The sequence below is a fragment of the Lupinus angustifolius genome, chromosome LG19 (assembly GCF_001865875.1).
Source record: "Lupinus angustifolius cultivar Tanjil chromosome LG19, LupAngTanjil_v1.0, whole genome shotgun sequence".
Taxonomy (NCBI): domain Eukaryota; kingdom Viridiplantae; phylum Streptophyta; class Magnoliopsida; order Fabales; family Fabaceae; genus Lupinus; species Lupinus angustifolius.
Window position 1 is genome coordinate 17,911,874 of NC_032027.1, and position 14,841 is coordinate 17,926,714.

The following is a 14,841-nucleotide window of genomic DNA, read 5'->3' on the forward strand; positions in this document are numbered from 1 at the left end:
TTTCTTCAATTCACTTCATAAACCCTAATCCTAACGTGTGTTTTAAGCTATTGGGCCCAACAGTAACGGCCCATGAAAGTCAATACCATTCGAATTATTTGCGGGAACACATCTTCATCTTCTATCGGTTATGTCGGATAACATGATTGATTGAAAAATATATTTAAATTAAAAATTTATTAATTAATTATTTTTCTATTTAATCATATTAAGTGGTACATGAAGTATCATATTATATATATGTAAAATGTACTAAGCTATTCTAATATGTGAGTATGAAACAATTTGAGCCGGATAAGTTCATGTCTCATACTAATCAAATATTGATTGGATTAGTATCTTTCTACAAGCTTAAAGAAACTTTAATTTATACTCGTTTAATTTGGGTAGTGTTCATAAGTTTATAGTTCTTTAGGTAACTTATTGTTTTTTTGTAATGTTTGAAAACTATTTTTTAGAAAGTTAATTTTCATAAAGCTACTCAAATTAACATAAAAACAATAGGAGGGGCTTTAAATATTACATCTATTAAATTTACCCGTCAAAATATTTAAAAATTCCATTAGTTAAGTCGAACTAAAATATATAAATTATTATTTTTTAGCTAAGTTTCAATTTTCAACCAATTTTAAAGCTAATTTTACCGAATAATTTTACATCAATAAACTATGTATATGAATCCATGCTTCATCACAGTTATAAATTTGTTTTGTAAAAACTCTTACATTGTTAATACATATATTTTTCCTCTTATCCTTACTCATCTATAAATATAGATAAGGTCGTTTATTGGAGTCTTCATGCTAGGTCCAATTTACTTGCCCCTATACTAGACATATACCCCAAACTACTCTCTTTAATTCATATATTAACTATACAACAAAAAAAGTTATTGTTATATTATTATGGACATATATTATTCTTTCTTTAACATTTTTCTCTAAAACAACCACATATTCTTACAGTGAACTCTCACACATATAATACTAATGAAAATTTCTCATAACAAGGTAGTTGGAAAATTTGGGATATAAAAAATGTAACAATTAATATTACATTTAAGTAGCATATACTTTAAAATGGATTACATTAATTTTTTAAATGAATGAATAAACATTTGATATTACACTTGTGATGTTAGTTACACTATATTTTGCATTTATATACTACTAGTGCGTACACATACTTTATGTCTACCAATCAACATTGCATGATATTACATATTTAATTTTTATATATTTTATTTTTTAGAATTAGAATGTTTTTCTGTGTTCAGTGTACTTTATATTATAATTTTTGTGTTTACTATAATATTCAATTTAAGGTGAAAGATATAATTAATTAATGTGTTAGTGGTGATTCCTTAGGATTATATGATTATTTATAAAAATTAAATAGCGTTAAGGGTAAAATATGATATGAAAATTACATTATGTATTGTCTTTATATATTACTAGCATGTCGATAGGCACTTCGTGCCTGCCGACCCGCATTTTTATTTCATAGTATTAAATATTTAAGAGAATCGTATTATATTTTTGTGATAAAAGAAATATGAAAATGAATTATAATTCTTTTAAAAAAACTATATTGATAATATAATATTTTTAGGTATGTAACTTACTATAACTCCTATTAATATTTTTTATTATGTATCAAAACATTGTAATGATAGTTAATTAGAATGGTAAAATAGGCAATAAGAAATTATATCATATTAGGTAGTTATAAGATGTTTTGGCTTTATATACAGTATAGATAGAAATATAGATAAATAAATATTGTGTTTAATTTATATTATAATTTTTATATTGGGTGTACTTTATATTTTTATCTTTTGTTTTTATTATAATGTTGAATTTATTAATTAGTTATTTTTCTATTTAATCATATTAAGTGGTACATGAAGTATCATATTATATATATGTAAAATGTACTAAGCTACTCCAATATGTGAGCATGAGACAACTTGGGCTCGCTAAGTTCATGTCTCATACTAATTAAATATTGATTGGGTTAGCATCTTTCTACAAACTTGAAGAAACTTTAATTTATGCTCATTTAATTTGGATAGTGTTCATAAGTTTATAGTTCTTTAGGCAATTTATTGTTTTTTGAATTAGTCATTAAATTATTAGATTTATATGATAGTTAAAAATCAAAATTTGTAATGTTTGAAAACTACTTTCTAGAAAGTTAATTTTCATAAAGCTGCTCAAATTAACATCTAAAAAACAGGAGGAGCTTTAAATATGTCATCTATCAAATTTACCCGTCAAAATATTTTAAAATTACATGAATTAAGTCTAACTAAAATATATATATTATGTTTTAGCTATGTTTCAATTTTCAACCAATTTTAAAGCTAATTTTACCAAACAATTTTATATTAATAAGTGCATTGAGATTAAGTTCATTTATATAATAATGGATTTGGATATTTATGATATATACCAACAACAACAACAAAATGATAAACATGATGTGTTAGATAGTAGTTTTTATCTATAAATAAGTAGATAAAAATACTAGAGCCAATGACATAGAATCCAATGGCATGCCACTATTGTAGTTAGAGAACACCAATAGTGTAAAAGTTTTTTACACTGTCACTATATTATTTATTATTCATTTTCAATCATTATTAACTTAAAAAAATGATTCAAATAAATGATAGATGATGTATTGACTGTGTATACATCTTTACATAATTGATGTATATATTTAATACTCTTGTAGTTAAGGAAAATGAGGTGCATAATGAGAACATAGTAATTAATGATACGTGTAGGACACATTTGAATGTCTATGGTTTATGTGTAATTTATACGTAGTCAGTATATCATCTTTTGTTTATTTGTATTACTTTTATTTAAAAATTAATGATGATTGAAAATAAAAAATAAATGATACAATAACTACATAAAAACTCTTATATTGTCAATATATAAAGTCGTTTATTGGAGTCTCGCCCCTTTTATTTTTTTATTATATTGTCAAGTAGGGATGAGTCTTCATGCTAGGTAGAATTTACTTGCCCCTATACTAGATACATACCCCAAACTAATGTCTTTAATTAATCTATTAACTATACAAAAAAAAAGTTATTATTATATTATTATGGACACATGTCAGTTTTTTCTTAACTTTTTTCTCTCCAAAACAACTATGTATTACTACATTGAACTCATATACACATTACACTAATGAAAATTTCTCATAATAAGGTAGTTGGAAAAATTGGCATATAAAAAATGTAACAATTAATATTACATTTAAGTAGCATGTACTTTTAAATGGATTACATTAATTTTTTAAATGAATGAATAAACATTTGATATTACATTTGTAATGTTAGTTACATTATGTTTTGTCTTTATATAGTAATAATGTGCACAAGTACTTCATGTCTACCAATCAACATTACATGATATTACGTATTTAATTTTTATATATTTTATTTTTTAGAATTAGAAAGTATTTTTGTGTTCGATGTACTTTATATTGTATTTTTTGTGTTTATTATATTTTTTTGTATTTGGTGAGAGATGTGATTAATTAATGGTTAGTGGATGTTCCTTAGAATGTGAAAATTACATCATGTTTTACCTTTATATATAATATAGATATAGATATATATAGTATAGATAAATAAATATTGTGTTTAATTTATATTATAATAATAATTTTTATATTGGGTGTACTTTATATTTTTATTATAATGTTGAATTTAAGGTAAGAGAAATGATTAATATATTAATGGTGGTTATAAATGCTTATATGATTTTTTTGTAGAAATTAAAAAATATTAAGGGTGAAATATAAAATGGAAATTACTTCAGTTACACTATATTTTGCCTTTATAATATGAAATGACATATTTTGTCCTAAAAGAATGTACCACTCCATATGTTATTGCTTGAATTTGTAAAAAAAAATACATAATTATTCAAATTTTAAGTTAAATATATTTTTTCACCAAATCACAAATAGTGATACATAAAATGACAATTTTATGATAAAACATATATGCTCCCTTATAATATAGTATAGATATAGTATATAAATATAAATATAGTTTGAATTTTGAAGATATTTTTTTAACATTAATCATTTATGATTCAAATGTTTATTCATTCATTTAAAAAAATTAATGCAATCCATTTTAAAGTATATGCTACTTAAATGTAATATTAATTGTTAAATTTTTTATGCCAATTTTTCCACCTACCTTATTATGAGACACTATGCACTTTCATTAGTGTTACACATAAGATAAATATTAAAAGAAATTTTAAAAAATTGACATTTTAGTACTAAAAGTACTTGAAGCATTGATTTTATAAAATGTTGTTTAGTTTGTTTACCTTTTAAATAAAAAATGAAGAGATGAAAACATGTATAAAATGATGATTAACATATTATAATGGATAATTTTTAAGATGATAAATTTTTTAATAAATAGTAATTTCAAATTTCTTTTCTTTGCATTCTATCTTGTAACTCTTATTTTTTTTCTAATAAAATTTTTCTTTCACCAATCAGAAAAATAGATGAGAAAGAAAAATAGATGGACACCAAAAAGTGTTGGATTTTATATTAATAGTTTAATATAGATTTATATTCCCACATATATAGATGTTTTTTGTTCGATTTTAATCTCTAAGTATTATCTTTATGCAGATATAAGCAACAAAAATGAGTGTATAATAATATGTAGATTAAAAGTAACCAATTTTACTATAAAAAAAAGTATCATATTCAAAATGGTTTTAAAAAATATTATATTAATAAATAATTAAAATTAAATGAATTGAATAAAAAATAAAAAAACGTATGAGAACAAATAAATAAAAATGTATTCAAGAACGTTACTCATATTCTTACTACAATCCTCTTATACTCATAAGATTATGTATGTTTTGTTTTGTTTGAGTGGGTTATTGGGAGGAAGAAAAGAAAGTTGATGTAAATAATGGTATTTTTTTAGTTTTTTCGATGTGAAATAATAACGAAAGGAAAGTAAGAGGAAATAAAAAGATATATTTCTGATGAAGTATGGGTGAGTTTTTAAAATAATGTAATTTTCAATTTTGGTAAAAAAGATGGTGGTACTAATATTGAGGTGTGATTATATGAAAAGAAATCAATGCATTATTTTATTTTATGTGTTTATTTCTAACTTAGCTCCTTCATGTTAGGTTATGAAGATAAACTATCATACCTCCAAATAAAGAGCCATGATAATTAATAAAATGTTGATTTAGTGATATATAAGATTTTACTAAATTCACATATATCGTATTTAGCAATAAATTAAAGATTCAATTTTTGACAATAATAATCGTTAGAAAAAACAATTATATTATAAAAAAATACAATTGATTATACAAAATAAAATAAGTATGATTATTTATTTTTATTTTTTCCCTCCCTTTTGAAGACAACCAAACATATTTTGTCTTTTAGGTGAATGAATCTGTTTGAAATGCATTGACTGATTTAATACCATTTTAAATATAATTCATTAAATATATATATATATATATATATATATATATATATATAAAGTTTTTGCAGTGACAATGTAAGAGTATTAACACTATCAATTCGTCGTTCACCATTCATTTTCAATCGACTCTTCAAAAAGAGTAATACAAGTAAACAGTATATAATATATTGATTATGTGTAAATTTTTATACTGACAATATATAGATTTTACAGTATCAAATAAATGATTATTTTTCATATATAAAAGTGAGTGTGATGATACATTCATACTCACTCTCCCAATTCAAAATCTCTGTTGCAATTCCATCATTTGAAGATATGGCAAACTCAGTTATTGATTCAGCTGTTACAACTCGCATTGTTCTTGGTTTTTTGAGGTTTCTATGTTTCGGTTAGTCTACTTCTTAAACTATTTCAATAACATCTAAACTATTTTCTCAGCCCTTTTATTGAATTAATCTTTTATAATGAAGTATTATGACCATGTTTCATAGAATCAATTTTTCTTTATATTATGTGATTTTATGTCAATCATGCTCAAATCTATAATATTTTTGCCTCATTGATCTTAATTCTTTATATCAACTTCCCTTAGTGATTTTCACTGAGGGTATAGTATGGTTCTTAACCATTTTTTATTCACTTTTTTAGCTATACTTATCACTTTTTTAATGGTACAAATTTTATTTATTTTTAAATTAAATAATTTAAGAAAATTCACCCCCTCACATTTCAAGGACCGAAGAGTCCCGTATCGAAGAAGAATCATGTTACGAAAAAACATATCGTCGCATAACCCAAGAAAATATAAAGAAAATGATATATTTTTCAACAAATCTTTCTCCACTAAAAAGTAGTATTTTATTTTATTTAATAATAATTTATTTACAAATGACATATGTCATTTTTTTATGTCTAGAATGATTTATTAAGAATATCTAAAGTAATGCATTTTTATTTGAATAGATTTGATAAAGTTGGATGTTGCTTTTTTCTCACTTATTTTTTAAAATAAAACTCTTAATATCACTTTATTTCCATCTCGTTTAATATCAAATTAGTATATACTATATATCCCTTTTTATGTAAAAATAAAGAAGAAGCTATATATATATATATCCATTTTTACTAATGTGATTGTATTTTTTATACTATATATGAGTTATATAGCTAATCAACTATTTCCATTTTGACAGTTCAAAGTGTTGTTACACCTTATCAAAAAGAAAAGATTGAAAGCATAAAGGTGTTACTTGTAGACATTTTCAATATAACTGCAAGCTTGCTAATGGTAGAAGGAATAACTGTGAATGTTCCACCTTCAAGCAATTCACCTATGGAAGAAGAAAATGTAAACATTATTGATGATGCTGATTCTAACACTCATAGCTCCTTTTCAACAGGTATATAATCTTAATTCTATTTTTGTGAGTAAGGAGTGTGCACTAATAATGAGTTTGTGTTTGTTTTAGCAGTGTCTTCATCAACTCTTGCAGATATACCACAAGTGCTTTTGTTTCAAGAATTTAATATGGTATTGGCACAAACTCAATTTTATTACCCTTCTGTAATTGGACAAAACCACATTGCTCGTGAAACTTATATCAAGCAGCTTTTTGATGATGCTATGGAGGTATATATATATATATTTATCATATCTAGTTATTAAGCTCTACTTTTGATTATTATAGACCCATATCAATTAATATTCTTTCACTATGTTACTTTATATATCACTCAGGCTTAATTTCTTGGAAATTTAAACCTGATATAGATTCACACTTAATTAATTAATTACTCTTCATGTATTATTCTATGATTTCTGATTGAATGATACATTATTGAACATAACAGGTATTGACAAAAGGTGGATATGAAACATTAGATAGATGGAACATTGCTGATGCACTCAACACACTAGGTATATATGTCATATATATATATATATACTATTTATTTTGTAAATTATCATATGTATTGTGTTTGAATGAGATATAGATAGTTATAAATCATATTTGTTTGAAGGGTTTATACTGAAATAATAGATAAAAATTTAGCAAGAGTTTTTTTGTTTATTTCATATTCAGTTTCTTTCTTTCTCTGCAGGAAACCGTGCAATGAGTGACCTATGCTATGTAAAAGCTATTGATATGTATACTTGTGCTATTGCTCTCTGGAAAAACAACCCAATATTCTTCTGCAACCGGTATATATATATATATATATATATATATATATATAACTAGACAATTATATTTATATATCCCTCCGAAAATAATGAATGATATAGTAATAGTGTATAGAACTCATACACTGTCGATCGGTCGGTTGGTGTATATATCTTTTTCGTTATTATGATATTTATATGTATTTATGTCAGAGGGGCAGCCTTAACAAAGGTTTGTCAGATCTGGGATGCAACCTATGATTGTTATGAAGCAATAAGACTAGAGCCCAGATATATGCTAGCGCACTATCGTCTTGGTTGTGCCTATTTTGAAAGTGGAAAGTACATTGAGGCTATTCGTGAAGGTTTCATCAAAGGTAATACTTTTCTTCTTCCACATTTTAGTCGTCTATTTTATGAAAATATAATGGTTCGCGTGATTAAATTAGTCAATAGATTTAAACTATTCGATATTAGTTACTAGATAGAGTAATTTTAATGTTTGTTTATTGGGTTTTTGCAAATGATGTAGCTTTGGAGTTGGATCCAAATAATGAAGATGTCCTAGCTAGTATTGAGGTATGTTTATCTTAACTCTATAATCTAAATTATCACAATTAATCACACATTATAAGTCAGCATGCATATATATGTTGCTAAGTAATTTGAGTTTTGTATATACTTTATAGCTAGCGGAGAACAAGATAAGAGAAGAAGCATCAAGCATGCGAGCTGAGGTAAACATATCAAGTGAAAGTAATTAAAATTCTATCTCGTATTGGAGAAGATTCTTTTCGATATAACGATGTTGTTAATTTAGTTGATGATCGAACTGTAATTGGACAGATTAATCGCATACTGATTCCGAGGGGGAAACGGCCGAGTGCAAAGCTAGAATGGGTCTCTCAAGAATCAGATGAAGAAAGAAGTTTCAAAGGGAAAGGCTTGGCGAACTAGTTAATAATTATAATTATTAATAATGATGCAAGTGCAAGTACAATGCATGCATGCATATATATATATATATATATATATGCTACATGTAACTAAAACTATGAATTGTTGGGTTTGTCCTAATAATTACTTTTGGTGTTTATATTTCATTCCTATATATGCCTCTTGGTGGGAGGAAGTAAGTTTGATTATGTGTTGATCATCACTTTCTCCAAAGGTCTAAAATCCTTTATCCTTATTAAGCAATGCTACTTTTTTTTGAATGGTTCCTACCTTTTGGGGATTGGAACAATTTGGTTCTACCCATTGTAGGACATAGGAACGGTAGAGGTGAACATGGGCCGAGTTGAGATAGGTTAAGGTTTATCCTTATCCGACCCTAAATGTCGGTTGAATCATTTTTTGAACTTAACCCTAGACTCAAAGTTAACTCAACCCCTAAATATCGACCTGGACAGCCTTTAAACTCCGACCTCATCCTCTACTCGACTAAATATCATACATACCCATTTTAGATAAAATTTTCTCAATATTATTTATGATTATGAATATATAATTTGATATATAAAATGATATATGTATATATATATTTTTTTTAATCATGTACATATGATGAAAATTTTAGAGAATCAATAATATTTTCGAACAAAAAAGTGTTATTACATTGTATATATTTGAATAGGCAAGCATACAAATATGATGAGTGGGTGATCATGTGACGGGTCGGACCGGATCATGCTTGATGCCTACCCAATCCTAAATATTGATCGCGTCTAATTTTTAAACTTGAATCTAGACCCGACCCTATTTGGACCGTACCGGTGAGCGGATAGGGTCGGGTCATGTTCACCCCTATTGAAAATGGTATCATATTTTCTATTCCGAGCCGATCAAAATATTGCTATTTTTAAAAAAAATATTTCTTTTATTCATATGGCAATATATTATTGACCCATGACAATGAATGAGACATCATTTGGACATATGATCTTTCTCACACAAGGTGACAAGGGAATTATTTATAAGTATTTTTGGCATATGAACTTATGCAAATTAGTGATATTCGACATACTTGGTTGAACAAACTCAACATGGATTAACCTATGCTATTTTTATAATTGATTGGCAAAACCAATTAGATAATATTTTTTAGGGAAAAGAAAGAGATAGAAAACATTATTTTCTCTCTTTTTATTTATTCTTTTATTCTTACATGGAAACTTGTCAAATTGATTTTACAACTAAAACTTGTTTACGATTATAGAGACAGTATATATACTTCAATATTATTTGCTATTATACATTGGGTATCATTTATAAACTAGGGCAAAAATCTATTAATCACCATATATGGATATATGTTAATGCACAAATAATCTTTGATTTACCTAATTTTGATGAAAGCCAACACGAAGATTTAACTTTAACTTGGTTCATCAACCAAACAAAACCAATTTATTCTAGACAGAGGTTGTTGGCAAGAGGTTTAAAAAATGTCTTAGGAAGTAGAAAAGATACTAAATTCTAATTTGAACATTGGGTAGGTGGAGGAAATTTAAAAGATTCTTTCGAGAGACTTTTCAATTTGAGCCCATATAAAAATGTTTTGGTTAGTCAATTGAACCAAGGGGTAGAAGGTGTTTAGAAGTGGAAGTGTGGATTAGAAGAAAGAATGTTTCGAATGAGAGAAAGTTAGGATAGAGGAGTTGGTGAATGATAAGCCCTACGGCTTTGAAGAAGGGTTTATAAGATAATTGGAGTTGGACTCACGGTGTATCTGACACTTATACAATTAAATCGGCTTACAAAATTATATGGCAAATGAGTGATTTGGGAGTAGATGAGAGAAAGTTGAATCTTTTGATTTGGAAGTCTGAGATACGGACCCTAATATTTGTGTAGAGGATTATATTGGATAGATTTTCGTGTAAGTTACACTTAGCTAATAGTTGTGTGATTGTAAACTAAAATAATAATATGTCGTATTTATACACTGATAATTTATATAAAGTAAGTGTATCATGTATTATTTACTTAGATTATTTTTTGAAGTGAAGAGTTAATAATAATTAAATATAAATAATAAATAATACAAAATAATATCTCAAACTCATACACTATTAGTACTTATATTTTTCTCACTTTTCAAATGCATCAATTGCTTATATCAACATATGACTGGAACAAAGAAAATGAGAATTGATAAGTAGTACGATCCCGAAATCTCTATGCACCTAACTGAAAATAGAAAATTTTCCATTAAATCAAATTGAATCCAGAAAAATAACAGGCATAAAATTGGTTGAATAAATTAATACCATCATATATTAAAGAAATAATTAAACAGATTAATAGTAAAATAAATGAAAAAAATGTATCTAGTGACGATGTAAGTTTTATACACTATTAGTTCATCATTTACAATTTATTTTTAATCATTATTGACTCTTTAAAAAATAAGTAATACAATGAATGATGTACTGACTGTGTATAAATCTTCACCAATATCTATAAATATTATACTCAAAATAAATTTTATAAATTGTCAAATTAGTTTTCACTGAATTGTCAAATATTTTAAGAATTAAATTATGAATATTTATTATTCAATAACGTAATTAATAGATTCAGTCAAACATTGGTATATAGATAGACTAAAATTGATATTATCAACAGCAACGAAAATATTTTTCTTAATTAATGAATTCACAATGGTACTAAAATTATATAAATCATCCTTTTTTGTACCTACATAAATTATTTATAAATTATATACACATTATATTATACTAAGATGATTATAATATTTTAAACAAAAAAATGTGATAAATGTAATTAAGTTGAATTCTAACAATTATCAATGTAATTTTTCTTAATTAATTAATTATACATTAGCTAAGATAAAATGACCATTAATAAATTTGCATATATAATTTGATTTTGAAACTATTTTTATTTTTTATGTATTTAAATAATATCTCTTAAGAATTATTGACACAATTTATAACGAACAAAAAATAATAAAAAACACTTATTCTTATATTATTTGTATTTGGCACCATAATATTACATATTTTATGAAATATTGTGTAGGATAAAATAAATTTGTTTCATTTCTTCTACATGATCATTGTTAAATATATTTGTTTGTGAAATAAATGATGATTTATAAGTACCTTTAAACACAAATTTAAAGTCAATATCAATCAAATTTATTTTATTTCAAATATTAAAATTAGTTGTTGCTAATAATATAACGTTTGAACTAATAGATGATTTAAATGAAGTAATAATACTTGAATTATTATTTTAATACTTATTAGAGATGACTAAAATAAGGTAGATATCTTAAGACTAAATAAAAAAAATTATATTATTTTATAAAAACTGATAATATTGTAAATAATGGGTGGATGGTGTATTTTTATGTTAAAAAAGTACCACTAAAAAACAATAAAATAATTGAGTTTATCATATTTTTCAAATATTTTTATTTTGTAGGATTAGTAGTTTAATACATTCTGAAAACATTTAAGGTGTAATAAAAGGAGAAAGAATTTGTTGTTTGGTCTAATGAAAGTTTGATTTCAATCTCTCAAGTTGAAAGAAATGATCATTGTCATATTTAACAATATAATATGTATTGAAATTTATCTATCCATAATTCCCAAGATGATGAGTGGCACAATATAAATGGAGACAAAATAAATCATAGTAAATTGTGTAAAACTCATATTAATTCGTTACAAAATGCATTAAAAGAATTCTAAAGAAACGTTACTAAAATAATGTTGGAACGTGGTTTGTTGAAAACCATTAGTGATAACTTTTAATTGTTGCAAGTTACGGTAATAACAAATAAACAAAAAGAGAAGAGTGAATTTGTAATCAAATTCTATATGAGATTTTATAAGTGATTAATTTACGCTGGTTAATATATAATTAATTAATTAAGAGTAAATTATATTGATACTATTTTGATTTTAACTTAATTACATTCATCAATCTTTTGTATGAAAAATTACACTCACCTTCCCTGTTAGGGTAGAAGTATAATGTATATATATAAATTAAAAACTATTTGTGTGGACAAAGGCTGGATGAATAATTTATATAATTTCACTAAAATGTATGGAGTTATAGTATAATTTACCCAATAATAATAATAATAATAATAATAATAATAAAAATAATAATAATATTACTATTATTATTAGAAAACAATTGATGTATTCAACCCATTACTCCTATCATTTATGACTTTACCAAAAAGAATTAAATCATAATCATCTTCAAATCAATCCGCTATGGTAGATTCAAGGAATTGTGATAAATGTCTTTCCAATAAATATATATAATACTAATTAAGCATCTATTTAACAAAAAAAACTTATGTGAAGACATATATAATACGTCATATTTGAAGACAATGGTATTTATGTTTTTAAATCCTATAATTTATTATTAGGATTTTAACTATGATTAATTTTTTAATATATTGTCAAGATTTTATTGGATGTCTCTATGTATATACATCTACATACAAGTTTTTCTCTTTATTTAATTAGCTACTAGATTTGCATATAAAAATATAAGAATTTTTTGTTTGATTTCATTCATATTGTCCTATCTCATCTCAACAATTGGTCACATTTCTCTCTCAAATCATCATCTAAGTCATATTCTAGTCTCATTTCCCATCTCAATAATTCATTTCTCTAGATTTGGATCATATCATGTTACTTTTTCCTCACATGATGATCTATGGAAGAGAAATAGACATCAAAAGGTTTTATTAGTGAATTTCTTATGAAATTTCATTCATAAACTTGAAATGTCTATTTCTCTTCTACATATAATCATATGAGGGGATAAAAGTAATATGATATGATCTAAATCAGGAGAGAAGAATTAAAATCAACTGCGCAGTTAAGTACAGGTAAGAGTTAATTTTTTATTCATGTGTTCTTTGGTTTTCTATGCCTTTTTAGGTTGACAATGAGTGGGTTGAGTTTGCCTGAGTTCAAGTTGAGTTCAATCGAATTATTTTTCCACTTGAAGATCAACTCGTTTAAAGTTCACAAACTTTCGAATGGGTTAGCAAATTCAAACTTAGGTCGTTCATCAACTCGAATAACAATCATTGGTATATACATATGTGTATATAAAGAGTGATGAGACTTTTAAATTGATTTGTATGAAAATTTTAATTTTAATATATATAATATATTATATTCATGTAAAAGTGTATAATATATGTAAAATAGTTTTTTAAAATAAGTATGTTTTGTATATATTTAACATGTTTAAATTTAAATATTTTGTACATGTATTAAGTGTATATTATAATGAAGTTATCTTATGAACTTAACGAATTTAATTTAAATTCAGCTTATTCATTTACAAGTTCAATTATAATTTTAGCTCAAATTTAATTCATTTAATTTATAACCTAAAATTTTCAAGATAAAAAAAATGAGTTGAGTTTCTAACCAACATATTGTTTGTTTAGTTTTCAACCCTAAATTTTATCCAGAAAACTTACATTCTTCCATTATCTATTCTTACAAAGATTAGGAACTATACAAACTTTGTCTTCCCATTTATTTGTTTAGTTTTTATCTGAGGCAAAGGATAAAGATATTAATGGAGTTCTCACCATTGGAGTTACCCTAATTGATCTTTGTCCATGAAACCCTAACTCACCATGTCTTACCATTGCAATAATAGTTAGAAATAATGTATCTCCTTATATCATGAGATAATTTATCTCCTCTAGCCAGTAAAAATGTGACACGTGTGTTATTTTGTTTATTTTTAAAAATATTTTTATAGAAAATGATGAAACATGACGCATGTCATGATTTCATTGGGAGGAAAATATAATTTATCTCCTTATATAAGGATATACTCTATTCCCTTAAAGAAATGGAATGAAGTGTTCATACTCAATATTATTCTATTGTTCGAAAGAGAGATACATTGCTCAAGTTACATTAATGTTACTTTTCTATTTCCAAGTTCCACAAACATTTTCCATGCTTGAGTCTTTTAGAAACTTAGGGCCTACTTGTTCCCATTACATACCTCTCATCTTTCCAAGCATGATCGCATGAACTATAGAAAGATATATCGCAGAAGACTTTTACTTAGTGGAGTCTGTAAAGGATATGATGTAAACCCTCCTAGGGCAGCCTTTGATTCCAAG

The 14,841-nt window shown here is 25.1% G+C and overlaps 1 long non-coding RNA gene across 1 annotated transcript; it reads left to right on the forward strand.

Moving 5' to 3' along the window:
• Window positions 7,897-8,418, forward strand: LOC109334168. Its single transcript, XR_002106073.1, has 3 exons — window positions 7,897-8,056; window positions 8,212-8,258; window positions 8,369-8,418. It is a non-coding gene; the product is annotated as an uncharacterized LOC109334168 (long non-coding RNA).